Source organism: Bidens hawaiensis, unplaced genomic scaffold, assembly GCF_021521415.1.
Source record: "Bidens hawaiensis isolate Kalapana, Puna unplaced genomic scaffold, B.hawaiensis_p1.1 tig00011760_1, whole genome shotgun sequence".
NCBI lineage: Eukaryota > Viridiplantae > Streptophyta > Magnoliopsida > Asterales > Asteraceae > Bidens > Bidens hawaiensis.
The window spans coordinates 444975-472690 of record NW_027491931.1 but is presented as its reverse complement, the minus strand read 5'-3'; positions in this window follow the sequence as shown (position 1 = coordinate 472690).

Below are 27716 nucleotides of genomic sequence, written 5' to 3'. Positions count from 1 at the left end.
TAGTACATATATATTATCTAGCAAGGCATGAAGTAAATCATTTTTGACATCTTGTTGGTAAATAGGTTAGGAGCAAGATACTATCAAACTAAGAACCATATTTGATGGCACTAGAAAAGGATTAGTTTAGGAAGAGAGTTTAAGGGATAAGAGACAATGCTTGGAGCAATTTTCTTTGATTAATTTTCAAATGAAAAACAAACTTGAAATTTAAACATGCTGGGAATGTAGGTCCACCACCCATATTCCTTATTTGATGCCACTACTTCCTATCATACAATAACTACCCTATCATGCATTCAAAAGCAATAACTAAAAAAAAACATGCAGTAACTAAACTAGTGCAAACGTGGGAACATTCAGCTTGAAGCTCAATCCTTGTATCTCACAGGCTTATGGATCTCTCTTCTGGGCCGGGCTTGTGTTATCGGGCTATGGACCCGTTGGGCTGCATCATCCCCTTCTTCTTCAGAATTTACATTGTCTTCAATGTAATCAAGATCTGGGAATTTCAACCTCAGTGAATTCAGATTTTCCCAAGTTGCTTCTTCCATGTTCCATTTCACCAAAACTTCCGGTTCTCCTTGTGAGTTGACACGTGAGTTAATGATGGTTTTCGGTAAGTAGGCCAAGTCTTCCTTTGGATCAAATTCAGCCAAATTACCTTTAGGATCATTAGCAGATCCATAACATGGTTTTAGCAGTGAAACGTGAAATACCGGGTGGATTTTCGACACCGTTGGTAGCTCCAACTTGTAGGCGACTTCTCCTATTCGCTCGATAACTTTGTAAGGGCCATAAAATCGTCTTGAAAGCTTCTGGTTGCCATGGTTATGGACTGAAGTTTGCATGTACTTGTGCAAGCGAAGATAAACAAACTCACCAATTGAAAAGTGTTTGTCAAGTCGTTTTTTGTTAGCTTGCTTCACCATTTTCTGCTTTGCCATCTCGATGGAATATTTTAAGGTAGTCATAATTCTTTGATGTTCGATTAAAGAATCTTCAATCGAACCTGTGGATGTTGACCCAGGTACATAGTCATGAATAGAAGTGACATCCCGACCATACAAGGCTTTGAAAGGGGGCATGTTGATTGATGAATGATGACTAGTGTTGTAATAGAATTCAGCCAAGTATAACAGACGTCCCCATGCTCTTGGTTCATCATAGACAAATGCACGTAGGTACATTTCAAGACAACGATTAACGACTTCGGTTTGACCATCCGTTTGAGGATGGTATGCACTAGAGTGTAGCAGTTTTGTGCCCATGAGTTTAAACAATTCCTTCCAAAACCGACTGAGAAATAACGGGTCTCTATCCGAGACAATAGTTTTTGGAAGGCCATGCAAACGTTAAATCTCATGCATAAAGATTGAAGCCAAAGTAACAGCAGTGAAATTTGGAGACAAAGGAATAAAGTGTGCATACTTGGATAGCCTATCAACGATAACCCAGATGCAGTTTTTCCCTTTTGCGGTTGGTAGATTGGTTATAAAGTCCATGGAAATATCATTCCGTGTTTGTAAAGGTGTTGGCAGTGGTTGAAGAAGGCCATATGGTTTATGATTGGGGTTCTTAATTGTTTGGCATACCTCACAACTCTTGACAAATTGTGTGACATCTTTTTTTAAGCCCAACCATGTGAAGGTACTCGAGAGTCGTTTGAAGGTTGCATGGATCGCCGCGTGACCCCCGATAAACGATGAGTGAAATTCTTTAAGTAATTGTTCTCGGATGCTCGATATTGGTGGTATAAACAACTTCCCATCAATAAGAACCAACCCGTCTCGAAATACATGGTTAGGGAAAACCGTTGGGTCAGCCGTTATACTGTTTGCAAATTCTTTGCCCGTTGGGTCGGTGCGATAGTTTGCTCGGAGGTCATCAAGCCAAGTTGTTGTGGGGTATGAGATGGCTAACATGGACGAAATATCTACCCTGCTAAGCGCATCAGCAACGGTATTTTCCTTGCCGGGCTTATATAAAACTTCAAAATCGTACCCCATAAGTTTTGTGACCCATTTTTGTTTCTCCGGCGTTTGAATCGTTTGCGTGAGGATGTGTTTTAGGCTATGGTGGTCTGTATAGATGCGAAACCGCCGACCCAAAAGATATTGACGCCACTTCTTAACTGCCTCGGTGATTGCATATAACTCTTTCGTATAAGTTGACTGACCTTGCATAGTTGGGCATAATTTCTTGCTGAAAAAAGCGATTGGTTTGTTTTCTTGTGAAAGGACCGCTCCGATAGCCATACCAGAAGCATCCGTTGTAACATCAAACGGTTTTGTGAAGTTTGGGAGAGCTAGTGTGACCAGCTGTAGCATGTGAGCTTTCAACTTTTTAAAGGTTGTATCAGCTTCTTCCTTCCATTTGAACTCTTTCATCTTCAAGATATCTGTTAAGGGTGCCGCTATTTGAGCATAATTCTAAACTGTAACATCCTAAAATTTCGTATTTAATAAAAGAAAGTCGTGTTTAAGTTATTGGGCCTAAATAATTAATTAGTATTATTAAAGATCATGGACTTGGACTAATTAAGATGGATCAAAGGGTAATGGGCCTTAGGTCCATGAGCTTTAAGGGATATAAATACCCCTTAAACCATCCTAAAACCCTAACTATCATTACCATCTTTCATAAATCTCTACACACTCCAAACACACACACCACCTCATACGGCCGCGAGGGAGAAAACGGGATTCGAGTCCAAAATCAAGCCAACCGTTATTAGATCTTCAATATACGAGCTAGATACGAGATAACCAAGCAAACCGCGACCACACCGAACGCATAAAGATATGCCTTTTACCTTAAAGTTTATGTTTTTAGGATCGGTTAGCTTTGAAACTTAAACCATAGAGTAAATCGGGTCTAAATGAAACGTAAAGTAGCAAACTTGACATTGGAAACGAACCTAATGAACCCGTAAGCACGAACGGCTCATTAAAATGGAACCCTAAGATATAGTTTTGAACGTTTTAGCTTAAAGGTCCAAACTTTACGCTTGTCCGGGTCAAGTCTTATCCGAAGTTGGCCATGGGAATGATTACAAGAATGGTTAAAAGGTGATTAGTGGGATTGAAACCAAACCAGTGGTCGTCGCTGGATAACTTCGCTGTAAGCAAGTTCGCAATAGGTAACTTCGCTGTAAGCAAGTTCACAATAGGTAACTTCGCTGTAAGCTAAGTTCGCTTAACGCTTAACTTCGCCAACATAAGTTCGCCCATTTGTAAACTTCGCTACATGCTAAGTTCGCTGGTGGCCAACTTCGCTAGTATAAGTACTCTTATAATTAAGTTCGCTTGTATATACTTCGTTGTATATAAGTTCGCTGATGTTAAGTTCGCTTGAAATAAGTTCGCCACTGACATGTTCGCTTAACAAATCAGATAGCGAATCAGACTTAATTCGTTAGGAGGAATAAGTTAACGAATTAGAAAATAAATTAAAATCCTAATGGAAAATGTGTTAAGACAGTTAATGTAAATAAAATTTTTCCAAGCTGACCTGGCAGCTCGACCCCAGCCAGGGCTCTGCCCCTTGGACCCTGCTAGGGGCTGCCGCTTCTAGACCCCGCTGCTAGGGGCGCTGCCTCCGGACCCCGTTCGTTGTGGGTAATAGCTAAGACTAAAAAGATGATATGAGTAGTGATAGTTAATTGATACGTGTAATTATTATACAGTCAGTCGTGCACAACTGAAAAAACGGATTACCATTAACGGTGAACATAACCACATTCAGGTGAGTTTCTAGCCCTACTTCTGTGCTATGTTTTCGGGGCTGTGTGCATACTCGATATGTTTGTTAATACACTTATCCTAAGTGATAAGTGTATGCCTTGTATGAATGATGTGAAATGTATGAATGATTGCTTGTTAGTACGTGAACGATCTTCGGATATTGCACGTACTGTCGGGTTGTAGTGTTATGTATAAGGTAAGTATAATGTATATGCTTATATGTATGAATGCGATAAAGCTAACAAACGAAGGAAAGACATGGTTGTATGGTAACGAAGAGGGACCATATCCTAATAATATCTGTGATGTTAGGGACCAGACCCTAATAATATCTGTGATGTTAGGGACCAGACCCTTATAATATCTGTGATGTTAGGGACCAGACCCTTATAATATCTGTGAGGTTATAGGGCGAAAGGCTCTTTAAAACGTATGATTATGTATGTAAAGAAAGTATGAAAGTAAGAATGAAAGTATATGCACTTATGTATGTATGAAAGAAAGTTAAGAAGGTTAAGTATGAAATGTAAGAATGTATTGTATGATTATGTGATTAACTAGAACTCACTCAGCTTAGCTGACTTTTAGTATGCACATAGGTGAGTAGAATGAGGCAGCTTGCATGAGGGGAAGCACATGGCATGATCTTGGAGAAACTGGCATCTCGAGAAATGTTATGTTATGTTATTTCAAAAGACAAAGTTTTATGTTTAAATAATTTGAATGCTCGATAAGACAAGAATTATGGTTATGGAATATAATGGTTTGAATGTTTTTAATGTTCCGCGAATGTTTTAACTAACTATGATATTTAGAACTGCGTTTATGAGTAAATCCAACACGAAAGTAGGGCTACCGGTAATGGGGCCTTACATGAACGAACCGCCGATAGTAGTCGATGAGTCCCAAAAAAGCACGAATGGTCGTGAACGAGGTTGGTTGTGGCCACTGTTGTATGGCTGCTATCTTCTCGGCTTCTGGTGCTACTCCCTGGCCCGAAATTCTGTGACCGAGAAATGAAATATCTGTGACTCCAAAAACGCATTTAGAAGCTTTTGCATGGAAGTGATTTTGCTGCAGTTTTTGGAATACATAGCGGAGATGTGAGTAATGTTCTTCTCGCGTGCCACTGTAGATAAGTATATCATCGAAAAAACAAGTACAAAGTGGCGAAGTACTGGACGAAAGAGATCGTTCATGGCTGATTGAAAGGTGGAAGGAGCATTTGTAAGGCTGAATGGCATTACTAGGAACTCGTAATGACCATCGGACGTTCGAAAAGCTGTCTTGTGAATATCCTCTTGAGCTACTCGGATTTGGTGATACCTGGAATGCAAATCAATTTTGGAAAATACTGTTGCACAGTGTAGTTCATCAAGAAGTTCATCAATTGTAGGGATCGGGAACCTATCTCTTATGGTGACCGTGTTTAAAGCGCGATAATCCACGCAAAAACGCCACGGCCCATCCTTTTTTTTCTAACAATACCGGGGACGAAAAAGGGCTTTGGCTAGGTCGAATAATACTGTCGTGTAACATTTCGATGATGAGTTGTGTCATGATTTGCTTTTGGAAATGAGGATAACGGTATGGCTTGACGTTGATTGGTTGGTTGTTGTTGAGTAAGGGAATATGGTGGTCATGGTATCTGTTTGGTGGAAGAGTGTGTGGTGCTTCAAAAATTGGTTGAAATAGGTCTAGGAGTGCAGTAATATTAGGGTCTGTTAAGGGTTGTGATTGGGGCTGCTTGGGTGGGTTTGGTTCCATGGTGAGGGTATGAATGGATGCAACGAACCCATGTTTAATCATGGTGGAAAACGAGCTCGAAGAAACTTGTTGAGTTCATGGTTCGCCTTGTAAGGTGCAAAGATGCCCATCTTTAATAAAAGAAATTTTTGGTACCGAAAATTCCGCTGTGATAGATTCGAGTGAACCTAACCATGAGACGCCTAAAACAACATCGAGACCCTCCACCGGTAACACAAAGAATGGAATTGTGAATTGAGTGTTCTGTAGTTGTAGTGTAACGTCTGGGCAGTAGCTTGAGAAATGAATGAATTGGCCATTTCCAACCATAACCTTAAATGGTTCAAGGGTATTGGAGGGTAGATTTAATTGTTTTGCGATCCGTGGTTGAACAATATTATGCGTGCTGCCACAGTCGATCAACACCGTAACTGGGCACGATTTGATGAAGCCTGTTATTCGTAAGGTTTAGGCTGAGGACATGCCAAATTAAGCAGCGGCGGAGAGGGACCAGAGTTGTGGTGTGGGTTGTTCTTCTTGAGAGGCGGTTACGTTGGGATAGTGCATGGAACTGTTGGGATCATGCATGGAACTATGTTCTTCGTTATCCACAATTAGGAGGAATTGTGGTGGTGAGCACTTATGTCCAGGTACGAACTTCTCTGGACAACGAAAGCACAGGCCATCTTTACGGCGTTGTTGGATAGCCTCTGGTGATAGTTTTGTGAATGGCAAGGGTTTGGGTGGCGAATGAAGGGTGGTCGGCGTAGGGTTTTGGTAGGATTTGTCGGTGTAGGTAAAGGGAGGGTTGTTTGTGTTGGTGGATGTACTAGATGTGGTTACAGTGTTATTTTGTTTAGCATAGAAAGGGAATTTGGGTTTAGAAGCAAGGCCCAGTTTGTCTTCAACGAGTTGGGCCAAGGCACACGCATCATGAAGTGTAGTGGGTTTAAGGATCGCTAATTCCGCTTGAATTTTTGGTTTAAGGCCTGATATAAAACAATTCTTAAGGGTTTGTGGAGATAAACCCGTGACGCGGTTACCGATTCTTTCAAATTCAGTTTGGTATGCTTTGACCGTTGTGGTTTGGCGTAGCTTTAGGAGGACTGCCTCATGATTTTCTTAGGTTGAAGGACCAAAACGAAGTTCGACTTCCCGTTTAAACTCGTCCCAGGTTCCCAAGAGGTTGTTGTTGTCTAAGTGTTGGTACCATGCGAGAGCATCACCAGTGAAATGGAATACTGTTAAAGATATGCGTTCCGCCTATGGAATCTTATAATAGGAAAAAAAATTTCCGCTTGGAATATCCACCCAAGTGGGTTTGTACCATCAAATGGTGGAAGTAATATTTTGGGTGGTTTGGGGGTTGTTGTGGTGGTAGTACGATGAAGATGATGAAGGGGTTTCATTGTGTTTTGGAATTTTTATAGATGGGGATTTAAAGGTGTCGGTGGTGTTATGATCCGAAAGGTTGGTAATGTGTGTGACCAAATTGGCGGTGGTGGCGGTTTGTGAATCGATCTTGGTGTTAATGGATTTTGTTGCTTCAAGTAGGGCGGTTAAATGGGCGGTGTTTTTGTCGGCGGCGGCGTTGGTGGCTGAGATGAGTTGGGTGATAAGGTCGGTAAGTGGTGGTTGATTATCATCACTCCCGGTTTCCCGGCGAGGCGGCATGGCGGTAGGTGAGTTGAGAATGAAAGCACCAAATGATGGCACTAGAGAAGGATTAGTTTAGGAACAGAGTTTAAGGGATAAGAGACAATGCTTGGAGCAATTTTCTTTGATTAATTTCCAAATGAAAAACAAACTTGAAATTTAAACATGCAGGGAATGTAGGTCCACCACCCATATTCCTTTTTTGATGCCACTACTTCCTATCATGCAATAACTACCCTATCATGCATTCAAAAGCAATAACTAAAAAAACATGCAGTAACTAAACTTGTGCAAACGTGGGAACATGCAGCTTGAAGCTCAATCCTTGTATCTCAAAGGCTTATGGATATCTCTTCTGGGTCGGGCTTGTGTTATCGGGCTATGGACCCGTTGGGCTGCATCAATATTGATGGTCGATTAGACAATTTGGATAAACGTCTCAACAAAGTCAAGAACTACTCGTTAGGTTTTCCCATTAGCAACCAGCCAAACCTTATCTAGAACTAAAGACCCATAAACGGGAATATTGTGTTTATATAACCATGTCAATCTAACCGATTTATCACATGAGAGTCTAAGGATGAAAATTCAAGTATCGGTTAAGAAAATTGTATTCATTATGCATTAAGGCATACCAATGTGGATCATATAATGTACGGGTAAGGGACCAAGTGGTAGAGAATGTGTTGACATGAAAGTTTAACTTTATTAATTGGGATAGTAATGTCGTATGATGCTCGAGTTACCATAGGATGAGCATGAGGTAGATGTCATGGCTAGGGGGTGATGTATTTATTACCCTAGCTGATTGGGATGACAAGTTAGATGGTTGAGTTGGTGGAGGGTTTTGGACATGGAACCGAATAATGCCACCCCAAAGTAGATAGTTTAAGAAGACGCGACCTGAGAAGGTTCTGAGGTCAGCGAAAGGATCAAATGGAGAATCTAAAAAGTCATTGATGTAGTATGGGAAAACGAGGCAAATGATACCAAATACTTATAACATGATATGAAATGACAATTTTTTTAATATGGTAATATCTAGATATCAATAGTCACGATGATAAGAAAGATAATCAATGAAGACACAGGGGATGGATTGCTTTCTATTACTAATCTGCTTAATTGTTAGTTGTTAACTAGAATTTGCAATGACTTTGAATATTAGGTTGACACTGACTTCATTGGTCATGGAGTCGTTTATTGATCAAGCATGGATGTATCAAAGGACCAATCGTGATGGATCAAGTGGTTAGACTTTGTCTACTCCAAAGAATCAATTTTGGATCGAAGGGTGACTAATCGTCGTAAAATAGTAATTGATATCAAATGTCCTTGTTTAAGATGTCAAAATGGCATCTACATAAATTGATAAACCGTTCAAGAACACTTGTTTAGGGTTTCATGCCTCATTATTACCCAAGGTGTGAACATGGTAAAACTTCCAGCTGCGAGGTAGGACAATCGTCTACTACTAGAAAAGTTTTTAGTAATGATGAGGGTTGTAGACGCTTGGAGTTGGTATTCAAGTGGTTATGATCCAACAACACATTCAAATCTAGATTCAAATACTTTTGAAGGAGATATACCGATTTCATGCGCAATGAAATTCTATGACATGTTCTTACAAGTTGTTGATGGGCCTGTGTGGGAGGAGAAAATGCCACAGATTGTTCAAAGTTACAATCGCCACAAGTTTTTGAATTGGAAATCACTTTATAACACATCTACCGTATGTTACAACCACAACATTTCCATGGTAAACTTTTACGATACAAAGAAGAGTTTAGAAAAGCTTGTCTTTCTTTAAAAAAAGGAAGTGAGGTTTGCCAAAAATCATTGCATGCTATTCTATAAGCAAGACAACATATTGACAAATGTAAATGGTGCGGGGATCATGTTACAAGATTGGGAAGAAAAAAAGGTACCTCATTTGGTGATGACATACATGCCGATTTGGTCCCAGACTTAAGAAGTTGTATGATATGACTTGGCACCATGATCATAAAAACGAACGGTAGCATGGCACATCCAAGTGTTGGTAAGGCTTGGAAGCATTTTGACTCGAAGAATCCTAGCGTTGCAACTGAGATTAGTAATGTTTGTCTTGGGTTACGCACTGATGGCTTTAACCCAAATAACACAAACTCAAGCTCTTATTAACTATGCCATGTCTTTCTTATATTCTATAACTTACTTCCATGGATGTGTTCAAAGACTCATTTGTTTGGTTATTCCTAGGCAAAAGAGTCGGAGTCAAAACTTAGATGTGTTTCTAAGGCCGCTAATAGACGCGCCGGAAGAGTTGTACGAGGAACGCATTAAAGTTTATGACGTTTATCATAAAGAAAATTTCACTTTTAAATATATTCTTTGATGGAAGGCCAATGACTTCTCAACGTATGCAATGTTATCTGGCTACATGTGTGCTCACACTTTATGAAAGATACATAAGCTTTATGGTTGCATGATGGAGGGAAACCAAGCTGATTTGGCTATCATCGGAGATTTTTACCTGATCGCACCATTTTCTTAGAGATAGAGATGGAGCTCAGGCTAATAAATCTATACCATCATTTGGACATCCATTTGATTTAAATGGTTGGAAAATATATGAACAAGTATGTGATATTCCTGTTAAAAATATAGTCTCGTTTCAATTTAATTTCAAACATATTATTAATATAACTCTATGTTTGTTTGGTTTCATATTTCTTACTTTGGGCTTCTCTTTGGCTCAATGGACTATCAAGATCTTGCCTTGTTCAAGGCCCTTTTTATATTTGTCCAAGCTCTTGTCCAGCCTTCTCTCCGCCTCCTTTCTTCTAGAAGTTACCAGTGATATCCCAAGATTTGCACTCAATCTCCAGGCTGTCAAAGATTAATGGTGATTCCCTTGATTAAGGGTGATTGATCTCTTTCCTTGTTTGCTTCTTGTGGATGGCTATATAAACAAGCCTTGGCTGCTGCTCCAGAATATAGAACATACAATAGTTCACTTTATTATATCTTGTATTTCAAATCATTGGGTTATTGTTCTTATCAATCATTCGATCGGTTGTTCTTGTATGCTTTTAATCATTCAATAAAAGTATTTTATTCATCTGATATGGTATCAAGAGCCGATTAAATTGGTCTCTGGTTATAAACCCAATTCGAGTTCCTATCCCAATCAAGGTTCTGATAATCAGATTTCGTTTCTCAAATCAAACCCTGGCGGCTTCCTGTAAGAAGTGATCTAGGCTTGAAATATTCCGAGTTGAAGTTTTGGGCTGCAAGATTAGGGCTTTTATCTCCGCTGCATTTCCGGTAACCCGGTTCTCATCTCTGCTTGTTGGTACTTGGTAGGTACAACTTAAATTTTTTGTCAACCCTATTCTTGCTCTTGGTTACTGTAAGTTCATATCATCTCTTATTTTCTGTTTTATATATTATACCTGTTACTTTAGTTAATATTTAAAAAGGCCTCCATCAATTTTCTTTTTCAAACATTAGCGTTGGTAAAGATTTTCTCAAATAAAAATCAATTTAATTTTGTTTCTCTTGAATAATCTTCGGTAAGGTTTTTTATAATATTTATGTAAGATTTTTGGTAATAACCATACTAAGGATTCTTTCCAAGAGAGTTTTTTTTCCTTATGGGTTCTCATGTTAATAACGAGACTTCGATAAACAAACTTGATGCCAGCGATCCGCTATTCTTACATGCTAGTGACTCTAGTAATTTAACTATCATTAGCATCAAGTTGAACGGGTCTGAAAACTACACTGTTTAGTCAAATGCCATGAAATTGGCTCTTCAAGTAAAAAACAAAATTGGCTTTATTGATGGAACCTGTTTAAAATCTACTAGTAATAATGTTTTGGCAAACCAATGGGACAGATTTAACTCAATTTTCCTTACGTGGATTCTTAATTCAATTTCTGAGGAGTTATATATGGGTCAAGTCTTTTCTAAATTTGCTTCTGAAGTATGGCAAGACCTAAAAGAAACATATGATAAAATAGATGGTTCTGTCATTTTTGGTCTTCATCAAAAAATTAATTCTTTGAGTCAAAATGGAACCTCTGTGTCTGAATATTATCATAACCTTAATACTATGTGGAAGCAATTTGATCAAATGGTTCAACTTCCGTCTTGTACTTGTCAAGCTTCAAAAGATTTTAATGACTTTAATCATATGATAAAATTGATGCAATTTCTTATGGGTCTTGACGATGTGTACCAACCAATTAGGACAAATCTTTTAACTAGTGATCCTCTTCCCTCGGTAAAATCTGCTTACTCAATCATTTGTAGGGAAGAGTCTCATAGAAACTCAAAAAACATTTCTAAAGGACAAAATCTAAATATGGGGTTTGTTTCAAAAAGTAATCAATCTTTTGAAAATAAGAACAAATTTTGGGGTCCTAATCCTAACCTAAAATGTACACATTGCAACAAGTTGGGGCACACGGTGGACAGATGTTATGAAATTGGTTGCTATCCACAGAACTCTAAGTCAAGAGGAAATCAGGTTGGTAATCATGGTACCAGGCCGGTCGCCTCTAATAATTATGTTTCAAACAACGCGGATTCTTCCTCCGCCTCTATTGCACCCGCTCTAACTACTGAGCAAGTTTCAAGGCTGTTAGGTCTTCTAAATGAAAGAACGGGTGAAAGCTCGCAAAATTCTAACATGGGAGGTAATGTTTTTGATCCTTTTTGTGCTAATAATTACTGCAAACGTATCTTTGGTTTCTCAAGCAGTATTTCTGAACCCAACATTATCAATTGGGTAGTAGATTCTGGTGCAAACCAACACATGGTCATGTCAGAAAAAGGGATTTTTAATAAAATTGATGTGTCTGAATTCAACATTAAAGTTAAACACCCAAATGGTTCTAATGCCACTGTCACAAAAATTGGCAGTTATAAATTAAGTGATAATGTGATTTTGTCTGATGTGTTTGTAGTACCAGAATACTACGTAAATCTTATGTCTGTTTATAAACTTGCTAAAGATAATAAACTAAAGGTGCCATTTGATGACGATAACTGTTATATTCAGGATTCACACACAAAGAACATCCTGGTGACTGGTAATCAAGTTGATGGTTTATATTTTTGTGGAGACACATCAAAAAATATGAAGGTGTGCTTTAATAGTCACGACACTCTAAACTTATGGCACTCTAGACTAGGACACCCGTCAGACCCTGTCCTAAGTGTTTTAAAAGACACTTTAAATTTAAAAAACGTGACAAATAATTTTCCATGCGAAGTTTGTCATAAAGCCAAACAACATAGGGTTCCTTTCCCTTTAAGTGATCACAAGTCCTTCTCATTGGGGGTTCTTATTCACCTTGATGTCTGGGACCCTACAGGGTTCAAAGTAAAGAAGGTTATAGGTATTTTTTATCAGTTGTGGATGATTATTCAAGAGCTGTGTGGGTATACTTAATGAAAAGCAAAAATGAAGTTTTTGAGAACATCAAAAGTTTTCATAGCATGATTAAAACTCATTTTGAGAAAACCATTAAAGTTTTTAGAAGCGATAATGGTAGCGAATTTGTAAATGGTCAAATGAAAATTTTTATTCTAAACAATGGTATTAATCATCAAACCCCGTGTCCGTATACCTCACAACAAAATGGAATTGTTGAAAGAAAGCAAAGACATCTCTTGAATATTGCCAGGTCTCTTTTATTTCAAGGAGGGATTCCTCTTCATTTTTGGTCTGAATGCGTTCTAACTGCCTCTTATCTTGTTAACAAGACACCATCTTCTATTCTAAATGGTAAGTCTCCATATGAACTGGTTCATGGTTTTAAACTCTTCCTTAAACATCTTCGTAACTTTGGTTGTCTTTGTTTCAGCACTGTTTTAAATAACTTGGATAAATTCGGGAGTCATGCTGAAAAGTGTGCCTTCCTAGGTTATTCAAATAAAAAAAGGGATATAAACTATGGAGTTTTGACAAAAAAACAAGTCATTTTTTCTAGAGATGTATGATTTTATGAAAATGTTTTTCCTTTTAAAGACAACAAAACTTTATATAAATCTGATCCAATACTTGACAACTCTATAAATCATTCAAATTTTTTTGATTTTTTTGATGAAACCGAAACTTATGAAGATGTTAATATTCCCAATGATGAAGGAGGGGTACAAAATAACTCTACTAGTAGTAATCAGCAGCCGAATATTACCATTGAAACTACAGGCGAGGCTAATGAACAACAGCCTAGCAAAAGTGGCAGTACCGGCGAGGCTGAAATTACTGGTAGGAATCTTGATGAAACAATAACTCCTGAGGGAACTAGTGAACCTCCTGTCATAAGGAAATCCACTAGAAACGCCAAACTTCCAAAAAGCCTTCAAGATTTCATAATAGAAGGAAAAGTTAAATACGGTCTTGAAAAACTTTTAAACTACTCTAACTTGCCTCATGAAAGTATGTGCTTTACTACCATGTTAAATAAAAGTGTTGAACCCAGTTCATATAGAGACGCTACCTCCGATCACAATTGGGTTCGGGCTATGAATGAGGAGATGGAGGCTGTAGAAACCTTTCACGGATCTAGCCGCTATGATACATCGATTATACAATACGAATCAAAGATACGTTAAATACATAGTTTATTGATAAATATGGAGAGAATACATTATGGTGGATAAATACATAACTTAGAGAGAATATAACTTAGATCTAGGACCTCACACCTCTCATATGTGTGATCTCACATAATTATGAATGGAAGCATCCTATATATAGGCTGCACACTCCCATTCGTTAACATAAGCCTAATTCGCTATGTTTAGGCTAATCACTTAACGAACCAGTTCTCATTCGTTATGCTACCATAACGAATGAGCTTATACCTTAACGAACTAGCCTAGCATATAACGAATGGACCTCATTCGCTATACAAACCATAGCGAATGGGCCATTTACAATAAATAAACAATCTAGACTATGTATAACTTATTCGAATGCTACGGACAACCATTTCGTGCACTAACAGAGGCTCTTCATAGAAACAATACATGGCAGTTGGTTGATTTACCTATAGGAAGGAAAACTATAGGATGTAAATGGGTTTTTAAAATCTAATATGTGGCTAATGGTGAAATTGAAAGGTATAAAGCTAGACTTGTCGCAAAAGGCTATAGTAAAAAAGAAGGAATCGATTTTGAAGAAACCTTTTCCCCTGTGGCAAAGATGGTCACGGTAAGATTTATTATAAGTTTGGCCGTAGAAGAAACTTGGCCACTTTATCAATTAGAAATCAACAATGCTTTTCTGTATGGTGACTTAAAAGAGGAAGTTTATATGGATCTACCAGAAGGTTTTTTCTCAAAAAACGAGTCTAAAGTTTGCAAGCTAGTTAAATCCTTATATAGTCTAAAACAAGCTCAACGTATGTGGAATGAGAAACTGGTCAGTACCCTCCTTGACTTTGGCTTTATACAAAGTAAGTGTGACTACTCCTTATTTATTAAATCTACACATTCTTCATTTCTTGTCCTTTTAGTTTATGCCGATGATATAGTCTTGACAGGTAGTGACGTGTTTGAAATAAATAAGGTAAAAAAAATGTTACAATCAAAATTCTTAATCAAAGATTTGGGTCTTTTAAAATATTTTCTTGGGATTGAAGTTATCAGATCAACACAAGGCATATGTCTGTCCCAACGAAAGTATTGTTTGGATCTGTTAGCTGAATTTGGTCTTACAGCTTGCAAACCAGACAACACCCCTATTGAGAAAAACTAATCTCAGTCATGTCATTTTGCAAACAAAACAATGATTATCTGTTTGATATAACTGTTTATTAAAAACTCATAGGAAAACTCATTTATTTGTCACACACTAGACCAGATATATCATATTCTATCCAGTTTTTGAGTCAATTCATGCATAAGCCTGCTAAATCACATTTCCAACTTGCCTTGAGGCTCCTACAATACCTAAAGAAATCTCCAGGTAAAGGAATTATGTTTGAGAAAGGCACATCTTTTAACTTGACTGCATATGCGGATTCAGACTGAGGAAAGTGTTTAGACACAAGAAGGTCAGTTACTGGTTTTTGCATGGAAAAGCAAGAAGCAAGAAGCAAAGTACCGTTTCACGGTCCTCTGCTGAAGCTGAGTATCGAGCTATGTGCTCTGCTACTGATGAAGTTATATGGTTGGTAAATATTCTTAGGGAATTGAACGTAAAAATAAAATTACCAATTTCCTTGTTTTGTGACAACTCTGCTGCCATATCGATAGCAGCAAATCCAGTTTTTCATGATAGACCTAAACATTTTGAAATGGACTTGTTTACTCTAAGAGAAAGAATTGCTTCTGGCTTTATTAAAATTATAAAAATTGAATCAAAAGATCAGTTAGCAGACATGTTTACCAAAGGACTTATAGTAAACCATCATGAGAGCATTTGCAATCTCCTTAATATGTTTGACATGTTTGCATATTAAATTGAGGGGGGTGTTAAAAATATAGTCTCGTTTCAATTTAATTTCAAACATATTATTAATATAACTCTATGTTTGTTTGGTTTCATATTTCTTACTTTGGGCTTCTCTTTGGCTCAATGGACTATCAAGATCTTGCCTTGTTCAAGGCCCTTTTTATATTTGTCCAAGCTCTTGTCCAGCCTTCTCTCCGCCTCCTTTCTTCTAGAAGTTACCAGTGATATCCCAAGATTTGCACTCAATCTCCAGGCTGTCAAAGATTAATGGTGATTCCCTTGATTAAGGGTGATTGATCTCTTTCCTTGTTTGCTTCTTGTGGATGGCTATATAAACAAGCCTTGGCTGCTGCTCCAGAATATAGAACATACAATAGTTCACTTTATTATATCTTGTATTTCAAATCATTGGGTTATTGTTCTTACCAATCATTCGATCGGTTGTTCTTGTATGCTTTTAATCATTCAATAAAAGTATTTTATTATTCTGATAATTCCAAGTGTCTATGAGGGTGTCACGCATAACCCAAAGAATAAAAAACTTGAATTTGGTAAAACCCATAATTGGTTAAAGAGAAACATTTTTTAGAAGCTTGAAAATAGGCTCATGTTGTTAGTCCAAAACAACCTTGATGTAATTCACATTGAGAAAAATGTTTTTGAGAATCTAATTTAAACAATTAAGGATACTCAAAAAACAAAAGATTAAATCAAGGTAGGGGTGGATTTAAAAGAAATTTGCACTCGACCATCATTGCATACTTGTGACGAAGACAATATTAAATATATTCTTTGATGGAAGGCCAGTGCCTTCTCAGCGTATGCAATGTTATCTGGCTACATGTGTGCTCACACTTTATGAAAGATACATAAGCTTTATGGTTGCATGATGGAGGGAAACCAAGCTGATTTGGCTATCATCGGAGATTTTCACCTCGATCGCAGCATTTTCTTAGAGATAGAGATGTAGCTCAATCTATACCATCATTTGGACATCCATTTGATTTAAATGGTTGGAAAATATATGAACAAGTATGTGATATTCCAAGTGTCTATGAGGGTGTCACGCATAACCCAAAGAATAAAAAACTTGAATCTGGTAAAGCCCATAATTGGTTAAAGAGAAACATTTTTTAGAAGCTTGAAAATAGGCTCATGTTGTTAGTCCAAAACAACCTTGATGTAATTCACATTGAGAAAAATGTTTTTGAGAATCTAATTTAAACAATTAAGGATACTCAAAAAACAAAAGATTAAATCAAGGTAGGGGTGGATTTAAAAGAAATTTGCAATCGACCATCATTGCATACTTGTGACGAAGACAATACTAAACACAAGAAACCAAAAGCATAATACCCGTATGGAACTTTTTTGTTTTCAACCATGTACAACCTTTGTTTACTTGATGTTATTGGCTCCCACCCAAGTTTGCAATGATGGTCAACTGTAAACTTCTTTTATATCCATCCTTGCCTTGATATTATCTTTTGTTTTTTGAGTATCCATGATTGTTTGATATAGATTCTTAAAAACATTTTTCGCAATGCGCATTTCATCAAGGTTGTGACGGATTAAGAACGTGGCCAATATTCAAGCTTCCAAAAAAGCTTCTCTTTACCCAATTATGGGTTTTACCAAATTCTAAAACTTTATTCTTTGGATTATGTGTTACACATTCATGAACACTTTAAATGTAACATACTTGTTTAAGTAGTTGCCAACAATCTAACTGAAGTGTAGGTCCAAATGATGACAATATAGATTAATCAGCACAAATTCATCTCAACAAAACGAAATGGGTCTATTGAGGTAAAATCTCTTATGACAGTCAAACAAACTTGGTTTGCCTCAGGCATGCATCCAAAAAGCTTCTATGTCTCCCAGATAATGTGGGCAATCCACGCGACCATGCTTGCTCCAGCCAGATGACATTGCATAGGTGGGGAAGTCCTTGATCGTCCATAAAAGAATATCTTTCATAATGATAATTTCTTTACAATAAGCGTTACAAACTTTATTGTTTTCCTCGTATAACACTTTCAGCTCGTCTACTAGTTTCCTTAGAAGCACATCTAGCTTTTAACTCGGGCTCTTTCGCCTAGGAATAACCAAACACAATTTAACAAATGTGTCTTTCAAACACATCCACAAAGGTAGGTTATAGATTGAAAGAAAGAAAAGTCATAATGAGTACGAGCATGATTTTGTGATATTTGGGTTAAAACCATCGGTGCATAACCCAAAACGAACATTACGAATCTCATTCGCAAAACCAGGATTCTCCGAGTGAAAACACTTCCAAGCCATACCATTACTTAGATGTGTTATGCTATCGTCTTTTTTGTGTGATCATGGTGCCAAGTAATATCTTTTGCACTCCTTTACTTATATACAACTACTTAAGTCTAGGACCAATCGACATGTTTATTATCACCAAATGAGTTACATATTTTGTCAAATCTTGTAACAAGATTCCCCGCACCATTTACATTTTGTCAATGTCTTGACTTGCTTATGGAATAGGATGCAGTGATTTTTGCAACATCAATCCTTTTTTAAGAAGACCAAGTTTTCATAAACTCTTCTTTGTATCTTAAATTTTTCGGATAGCTTGTTCCCTTCGAGCAACAATGCCTTCATGGAAATCTTGTGGTTGTAACATGCATTAGATACAATGTAAAGTGGGATCTAATTCAAAAACATTGTGGCAGATTATAACTTTGAACAACCTATGACCTTCTTTCCCTCCCACGAAGGCTCATCAGCAACTTGTAACATATCATAGAATTTCATTGTTTCTAAACTCGATACATCTCCTTCAAATGTATTTGAATCTAGATTTGAGTGTGTTGTTGGATTAAAATAAGACGAATACAGATTATCCAACACGGTGCGTCTACATCCATCTTCATTATCATAACTAACAACTTCCCTAATAGTAGACGATTGTACTACCTGGCGGGCGGAAGTTTCACCATGTTCACACCATATGTCGTAACGAGGCATCATGGATGCCTCTGAGAATCCTTTAAAATTTCGAAACCCGTGACGAGTAATAGCAAGGACCACTAAAATTACGTATTTAATTATGTGACAAATAATCTAATAATTTTATCAATTGTGTTACATTTTCAAAGCCTAATACAGACCAAAGAAAATAATAATAATAATACTAATAATAATAATAATAATGGTCCACTAAAACACAAAAGAAATTTTTTTTTTAATAAGAAAAAACAACACCACTCATGAAAATTAAACCCATAACATTTGATTGCATGGATTAGCACTTTTTTCATTGTAGCATGAAGTCTTTTATAAGTTTTTGTTTTAAAAGAAAATTATATATAAAATTTTTTTTAATAATTACAGGCCTTTCAAGAGACTGGGTCTTGATCATTCACCTATGTTGCATGGGAACTGGTACGGGAAACGGCAAAACTCAAAAAATCAAGAAACTGGTACGGTACGGGTACGGCAATAAATACATATAAAAAATAAATATATATTACATAGGTAATTAATTATTAGTAACAAATAAATAAATATATAATTTTTATTTATATAATGTCATTTAAACATTTTATGTATAAATTTATAAGTTGAGGACCAAATGTAAGCTAGTCTAAATAGTGAGGGGTTAAATGTTAAAATGCATAACCTAATTTAATACTATTTATGTAAATATTAACAAAGTTTAGGGACTAAATGCAAACAACTAACATATCAAGGGGTTTATTGTTTAAACCCTAAACTTATATTAATAAAACAGCCGCCTTCTTCTTCCTTCATCTTCTTCATCCGTTTTCCGGCGTCGGAAACTGTATGTGGCGCCGGAAACGTTTAAAAATCGTCCCCAAAGTCCTGGAAACGTATCGAAACACTATTGGAATTTTTGAAACGGTCAATGGCCGTCCCCAACATTACAGAAACGGTCAAGAAACGTTTCCTGCCGTCCCAACGGCGTTTCCGTCCACGGCGAATTTCCGGGACGGGATACGGCACCTAGGTCGTGTTTCCGTGCATCAGAGTCATTCACCCTCCCTTTGAGTCGGCCCTGTGAGGCATGAACCCCTTCGTAAGCAAGTGTTCTTAAACGGTTTGTTTATCTATATTGTAGATGCCATTTATACAAGAACATTGGATGTCAAGTACCATTTTACAATAAGTTATAGTATTCCAAATCAGAAGATTCATCACTATTAATTCTTTTATAGATAAGTATGCCACTCCATGACCAATAAAGTCAGTTGAAAAATTTAGTTTACAACACATAAACTAAAAGAAGAAGCATACATAAACTAATTGTCAGTATTTAATTGGTAATAGTTGATTAATTATCTTGAAGGTCTACCCCTGGTGGTATTCCTTGTCATGGTTGGGTTGACCCACCACAGTTTAAGCTCCTTGAACCAGCTTATCAATAACTAATTATTAAGCTATTAATACGTTTATTAACTCAAGGACCTAACCAATAAGTAAGGTAACACATAATACAAGTAAAATTTAAACTTATTTGAAACATACCTGGTAAGCACAATGCATCAAATATGGTTTCTTTATACTTCGTACTATCAAGTAGCTTCTAGAGCTTGCTCCCTGTTACTTCATTAAAACTTGTCTTTCACAATTAACATATAGTAAAACTGTTATATGTGAATCAGTGAGAAAATGGCCAGAAGCATCCTGTAAACAAAAACCATTCATGATGTCACGTAACCATTAACCATCTTAGAAAAGACAAAATGAGCATGTTAAAAGAACAAAAGACAAAATAAAGACATGTATTATCTATCTATATTTTTTAGCGGTCAAACCATCGTATATTTCATTAAAAAGTAGTGTTTACAACGCAATCGGGCAGCAAACTGCTCCGCTAGCCTTTTTGAATAGCAAAATTAAGTCATTTAAAAATAATACGTAGATCATGGGGCCACAACATTACTATTCATGACATGTTAGACACGGCTACGTAGCTCTACAGCCTCATACGCAAGGAAACCAAAAGTATCAAAAGCGTAGGGAATAGGGTATAAACACGTGTTGACTGTAACCAAAAGAAGATGAAAAGAATGAAACTATGATCCTTTCCTCACACTACTAGAAAATGAGTCATTTTTCTACAACGAATTTCGTTAGAAATTTGTTGGAAAACCCACTTTCTCACAATTTTCCAACAAAAAAGTTTCGTGGGAAAAACACATGCTTGAAAATCATTTTCAACCATTTTCCAACAACTTTTCTTACAAAGTTCCTACAAAAGTATGTTGTTGCAAACTTCCTACGACTTTCCTACAAAAGCTATTTTTTGATTTGCAACACAGTTTCCAACAAATTTCCAACGAATACTTGTATTTATTTCTTTTTATTTCCAACAAACTTCCAACAAAAACTAAATTTAAACAAAAAAAATAAAAATTAAATTCCAAAATTTGCATAAAAATTCAAAAAATGACCTGAAATATGCAGAAAAAGATCATAACAAACCTGGAATATGCAAAAATTTTCAGAAAGAATCTAAAACACGTAGAAAAGGTTCCAATATAAGTATGCTTTACAAACCCAACACACTTCGATAAAGGATCACCAAACTACAATTAAGTATCGGGACTATTTAATTTCCTCATAATATCTTCTATTTGTTTTTGCATTCGTTGCTCCCTTTCTTCACACACGACCTACTCACGTTGCTCCCTTTCTTCACGATCGACCTTCTCGCGTTCCAATTGTTGCAATCGATTTTCCAACTCTTGTCGTTCCTTTTTAAATCGAGTTTACGTCTTGGACCTAAACATTTGTTAAAACATATATAATTACACAATACATACACAAAACACACAAATAGTTGGCATTGTGAGCAAGTTGCCTTAACCGAACCATAATCGACATAAACGAACCGAACTTCTAAATTGCAACATAACTTTTTTATAATGATGATGAAGATCATAATAGTAACGCTAATAATAATAACAACGATACCTCTGCGACTGTTGGGGATCAAGATATGAGCTAGACCCGCAAGTAGTAGATGGTTTTCCGCCCACTACAAAATGTGGATCAGGAGATCCTATCCCAAACATCCGACCAACACGATTGTTGGGCTGCACACTCTCCCATACATCAAGATCATCCGTTGGATGCTGACTGGGGTCCGAGTCATACAACCTTGCAAGTTTTTTCTTGTACGCTACCTATCATTTTATCAAAACAACATGATTATTATTACACTAAAAGTTAATACGATAATTATATATAAACAATAAAGATAACTTACATATGATTTTCTTGTTCGTTCCGTACAAAACTCTAACTCCTTCAGGTCATTAACATCAATTTCCCGAGCTGATAGTCTTTCTTTACACTCCTTGGTGGCGTGGTATCAACAAAGACAAAACTGAAGCCGTTTTTTCCTTTTTTTTCCTACATTAAAAAACTGAGTAATTATGAAATATAAAACAGAGACATTATGATATGATAATGGGTGCCATTTCGTCTACTTCTAATAGTTGTTTTATTTAAAATGTGACAAGTTTTGTAAGTAACCAACTGAAATAAAGATAAAATTTTAGTTATGATTTGGGCCCCTGACTGCACATTTACACTGTGTTTCAAATAAACGCAGTCAAAGTTACCATGAACTCAGTTTAATTGATATATGTTACATCATGAGTTTTACGCAAAGAAACCTCTACTAAAATTTGTAAATGAAAAAAATTCAGAATATAAGAAAGAAATAAGTAAAGAAAAGTGAATTATTAAGGATCAATTCAAAGATAATTTGTCATTACAAAAGTATAAGTTTCCCATAGACCCGCCTGCATGACGGGGTAGATAACCCTGTACTTTGTCCTTGCGGTTGTTTTTCATAACTTTAGACTTTTTTAGCCATCCAGGGGTGTTCTAATACTATTTTCAACTGAAATATATGTATACTTAATAGAATATTGAAATAATTTTTAAAATAAAACATTAATGTATTAACTCGTATACCTTACACATTTCTTTCCATGTTTCAAGAGGCACAACATTGGGTGGATATTTGCAAGTGATTCTCAAATTTTTTTCATCATTCTTAATAACATAACCATCCATCTTGGCTTTTTGTTTAGATTGTATTCTCCACTCACCCATGATGTTTCTATAATGATCCTTTAACACGCTAATAAATCCTTCATATATGCTTTTGTCATCTTGCGGATCCCATCTCCACATGGTCTGTAAAAACAAAAAGTAAAAGTTAAAAATACAAAATTAAAACAAAATATCATAAGATATATAAATAACATTATTTGTATTTAGTACCCTAAAGCAACCAAACATACTATCCAATTAGTATATCTTTTGTGACCTTTCTAAATGTAACCCAGGGTCCATCAAAATGTCGCTCTAGTACTCATGTGAACCGTACCATTCCCAAACCTACAATATTGAAATAACCAAATTAGTATATTATTTACAACATTAATAAACAAAATAACTTAGAATGTTGAAAATTAGAAACATACTTTTTACCAAAACGTGCAATCCATTTCCTATGAAATGTGTCACGAGGCTCCACTGATTCACTTGTAGAGGGATCATCTTCATCAAAATCATCACTGGAGTCATCGTCATCCAACTCATTATCATCATCGTCACAAACCCGTGTGTGAAGAAACACCCCAACTCAAGAATGTCGCATCTCGCTGAAGTAAGAGTTTGCCCGGCAACGCTAGAATCACTAGGAAGACCGAACACATCGGCACTACTAGGAGGCCTGGACTCCCGGGATCCCCCACCGCGAGGAACGTCACGCCTCTGCTTAGTAAGACTCGGTCCAGTAACATAAGCATTACTAGCATTATTAGCAGGACCGGACTCCCGTGATCCCCCAGCGCGAGGAATGTCGTGTCTCTGTTTAGAAATACTCGGTCCAGTAACATCATCATTACTAGCAGGACCAAACTCCCGGGATGCCCCACCGTGAAGAATGTCGCGTCTCACTGAACTAAGAGTTTGGCCAGCATTTCCGGCACCACTATGAAGACCGGACTGTTGGGATCCCCCATCACGACGACCATGTCTACCTGTAGGTGCACGTCCGCCAAGAGTTATAGGACGATTGCGTTGACTACCAGACATGATGTATATACCCTGCATTTAATAGAACAAGTTACTTTAAAACAAAAGTTCAATGCATTTATAAGACAAAGCTTAAAGAATTAAGCACATAAGCAAATTTAATAGAATACTAATGTAATGTAAAATAGTTTTTTCAACTCTTACAAGGAGAAACTTAACAAAATATAGAGTGCAAATAAAAGAGCTTCAATAAAGCATGACATATAACGATTAAACTATTGAAAATAACATTTTCCGGTTTCAGAAACTATTATACAATAAAATGTTCATCAACAATACAAAAATATTCTAAAATGACAATACAAATTAACGAATATACTAAATTTTTTAATTTTTGTTGGAAATTAATTTTCAACTGTTTCAAGGAGAAAATTAACAAAATGTAGGTGCCATTACTAGTGGTTCTCATCGTGCACATCCATTCTCTATTCGGCAATATTTTTATCCATCGATTGAACAAACTGTCAACATTTTTATACAACAAATCATACAATAAAGTTTAATAACTATAGTTTGATAAAATTTAATAAGCTAAAATTCAAATTCACACTGACTCATCAAGTTAAACAGCCATGCCAATTTTGAAATTTGAACCAACATCAACCTTAAATCATTTCGACTACAGTTTGATAACTCTACAACGCATCAATAGATGTTGGTGGACCTAGCACAAAAATTCCAGATTAATTTTTCATTTAATAAAAAAACAGCAAAGGAGCGTCTTAATACTACTACTACTACTACTTCATTAGCATCATCCATACGTGCATACCGAAAACAGAGGCTTTGTTTTCTCCAAGCAACTTAGGGTGTGTTTAATCTTTATTCATCTTAACAAATTGAACATAACACTAGTTGTAAACAACGAGCAATTCAATCTCATTAATAGACAACGACGTTAGGTAAACCAATAGTCAAAATCAGATAAAATAGAATCAATGTATGAGCTCACTCACTCTGCTTTTGGTCAACAATGGAGTCTGGAAAGAACACTTTGCTAAAATTCAAATTCACACTAACTCATCAACTAACATTAAAAGAATTGGGATAAAAACTTTTCATAGGCATTTTATCAAACAGGTGGAGTGCATCACATATAATCAATAATCAGTAACCTAACGCCATAAGAACAACTCCAGATTAGATTAATCCAATCAAATAACAGTTGAAACTAACAAATATCCTAAATTAACCTAAATTACCTTTGGTAAAACCGACCGCCACGCCCGCGAAATAGCACGACAGCGAGGAGCCGGTAAAACCGGGTGATATCAGGACTCGAACCATGGCAAACCAAGGTCATCGCTCATATCTCCCATATAAATTGGTGGTAGTGAGGTTTGAACTCCCCTGCCTCTCACTAGTAAAGTGAGTGCTCTACCATTGAACCAAAACCAATTTATTTCAGTGCATATTAACTATTATAATATATTCCAACAATTTTCAACAATAATAATATATAAAATTGATAAATATATTTTTTTTTTGGAATTTTGTTGGAAAGTTAGCAACATTTTTCCAACCAAAAAAACATATTGTCACTATTTTGTTGATGATTCGTTTGAAATTTGTTGGAACTACTTTTTGTAGAAAATTTGTAGAAAATTTTCATAGGAAGTTGTAACAATTTTCCAACAAAAAAACATATTGTTAGTATTTCGTTGATGATTTGTTAGAAATCTGTTGGAATCTTTTGTTTTAGGAAATTTGTAGGAAATTTTCGTGAGAATATGACTTGTTTTCTAGTAGTGTCAATCAAGAGAGCCACTTTTACAAGATACAGGTATTATGTTTTGTTATTATTTTCTGTTTCTCTCAAGTATAATCGACCTTGAGCGCAAACCACTGGTTGGTTTCAGATAGTGACAAACGGAGTAAACAACACGATAGTGGCTCGGTGATGGTGATGACTACGAGTGGTACATCCAGCAGGCGGTGGCAGGAAGAAAATAGAGAATTAGGGTTTGTGATGAAAAGATGGTTTGTATTTAAACACAAATTAATCTTTGGTACAAAAAGTTCCTTTTTTATAGGAGACGGAAACGTAGTATTGCGTGTTTCAAATTCAATTTTAAGATATGTCATCTATTAACCTACTTCAAAGTAAATTTAAATATTTACACCGTCGACCTTTAGGTTTAATAGGTAACCAACTATCCACTGGACTTATTATGATTATACAACTATATGTCAAGTAATATATCCATTATGAAAAAATGTTCGGTTTTCTATCGGTTAAACAAGGTATTACATCTCCGAATATACGCCATTTATAACTATAGTTGGAACATGGATGATGATGTATGTAGACTTTCTAGTTAAGACAGTATGGTTCTATATTGACCAGATGACTCTTCTAAATGGAGATAGGGCTATACTATTAGGAATCTATTCACTGCTAGGGAGGTTAACCTCTTTGCTTGGTGGATCTTATTAGATTGTCTTACAACTCGGTTAAATCTAGCGAATAGAAGTATTGATGCTTGTTTTGTTTTTCTCCATTCAATATGAGACGATGGAACACTTGTTTTGTTCCTGTGAGGACTTGGAATGTGGTTGCTAGAGAAGCGAATTTGGTTCTTCGGCCTTCTAAGAACACGAGAGATATTATGACAGGCCAGAGTCGATCTACTTAAAACTACAAAGAAATCGGTATATCAAAATTGCATTGTTAAAATATGTCGGGGAAACTTATAGATATTTTTCGTTCGATTTTTAATTTCACATATTGTGGTTTGTAAATAGAAATAGTAAGGTTAACATTAACAGGGTGGCCGGTTTGGTCACAAAACCCACTCATGTTTGTAACTTTGTTGATTCTCGGCTAGTTTCTTGTTAGTCGGTGTCATATAATTTCCAAACAAGAAAAAATATGGTGACTATAATAGAATAAACTCATGACCTCCACATATCATCATCATCATCATCATCATCATCATCGTACTCAGTATATCCCACCAATAGCAAAACTATGGTAGGGTCTGAGGAGGGTAAGATGTAGACAGCCTTACCTCTACCCCATAGGGATAGAGAGGCTGCTTCCGGTGAGACCCCCGGCTCGATAGTAGTTTTGCATCAAGCCTTGGACATAAAGCACATAGCACTCAATCATCGGGATACCGGCTGATTGGTGCATGTACCCTCGTCTTTCGGCTATCAACGCCACCACATGATGCCTGATTAACCTTCCGCCACTTTTAACGTTATTTTCACGAGATTAGTAAAATAACGTCAAAATTAGTGCAATTGGTGCATGACCTCCTGTAGGTTCCCTGGACGGATCACACGAGATATCGCGGTCTACTCAGGTGCGGAATCCCTGCGTAGATCGTTACGAGTGTAGAAAGCAAATCAAACAAACACGATACGATAAACGAACACGTTATATTGATAACCGAACACGTGATACGATATCACTATTACAGACTCACGTTACCGAACAAACTCGTTAACCAAAACTGCTAACAACTATCAACTCGATTCCCACTATCAAGCCGTAACATCTAATATAAATACACGACAACTTCGCCTGATATGTTCAGGCGAAGTTGTCCATAACTTCGCTTGTTCAACAAGTTCGCCTAGGCGAACTTGTTAACAACTTCGCTTAAACAAAAACATAAATAACATTACAGACTCGATTACAGACACTAGACTATGAACTACTGACATTTATGTACCAACAGACTCCCCCTTGGCAGTAGCTTCATATCTTGATCTTTAAGCTCTTGTCTTGTAATCCTGTATCTTCACGCATGCACTCCTTCTCTAACACAAACTGACACGACTCTTTGATACTTCCAAGCAGGAATATAAAAGATTTTCTTCTCATTAAGCACCTTCAGATCAGCTTGCGATAAGTTTACCAAATGCATCGGATCGTAAACTCTAATGAGCTCTTGTTCATCCTCGTCTTCCATCACCGCCTCTGCTGTCTCACAAATCACGTATCACCACTTTAGGTCTTTAAGCACATCCTTGGGCATTA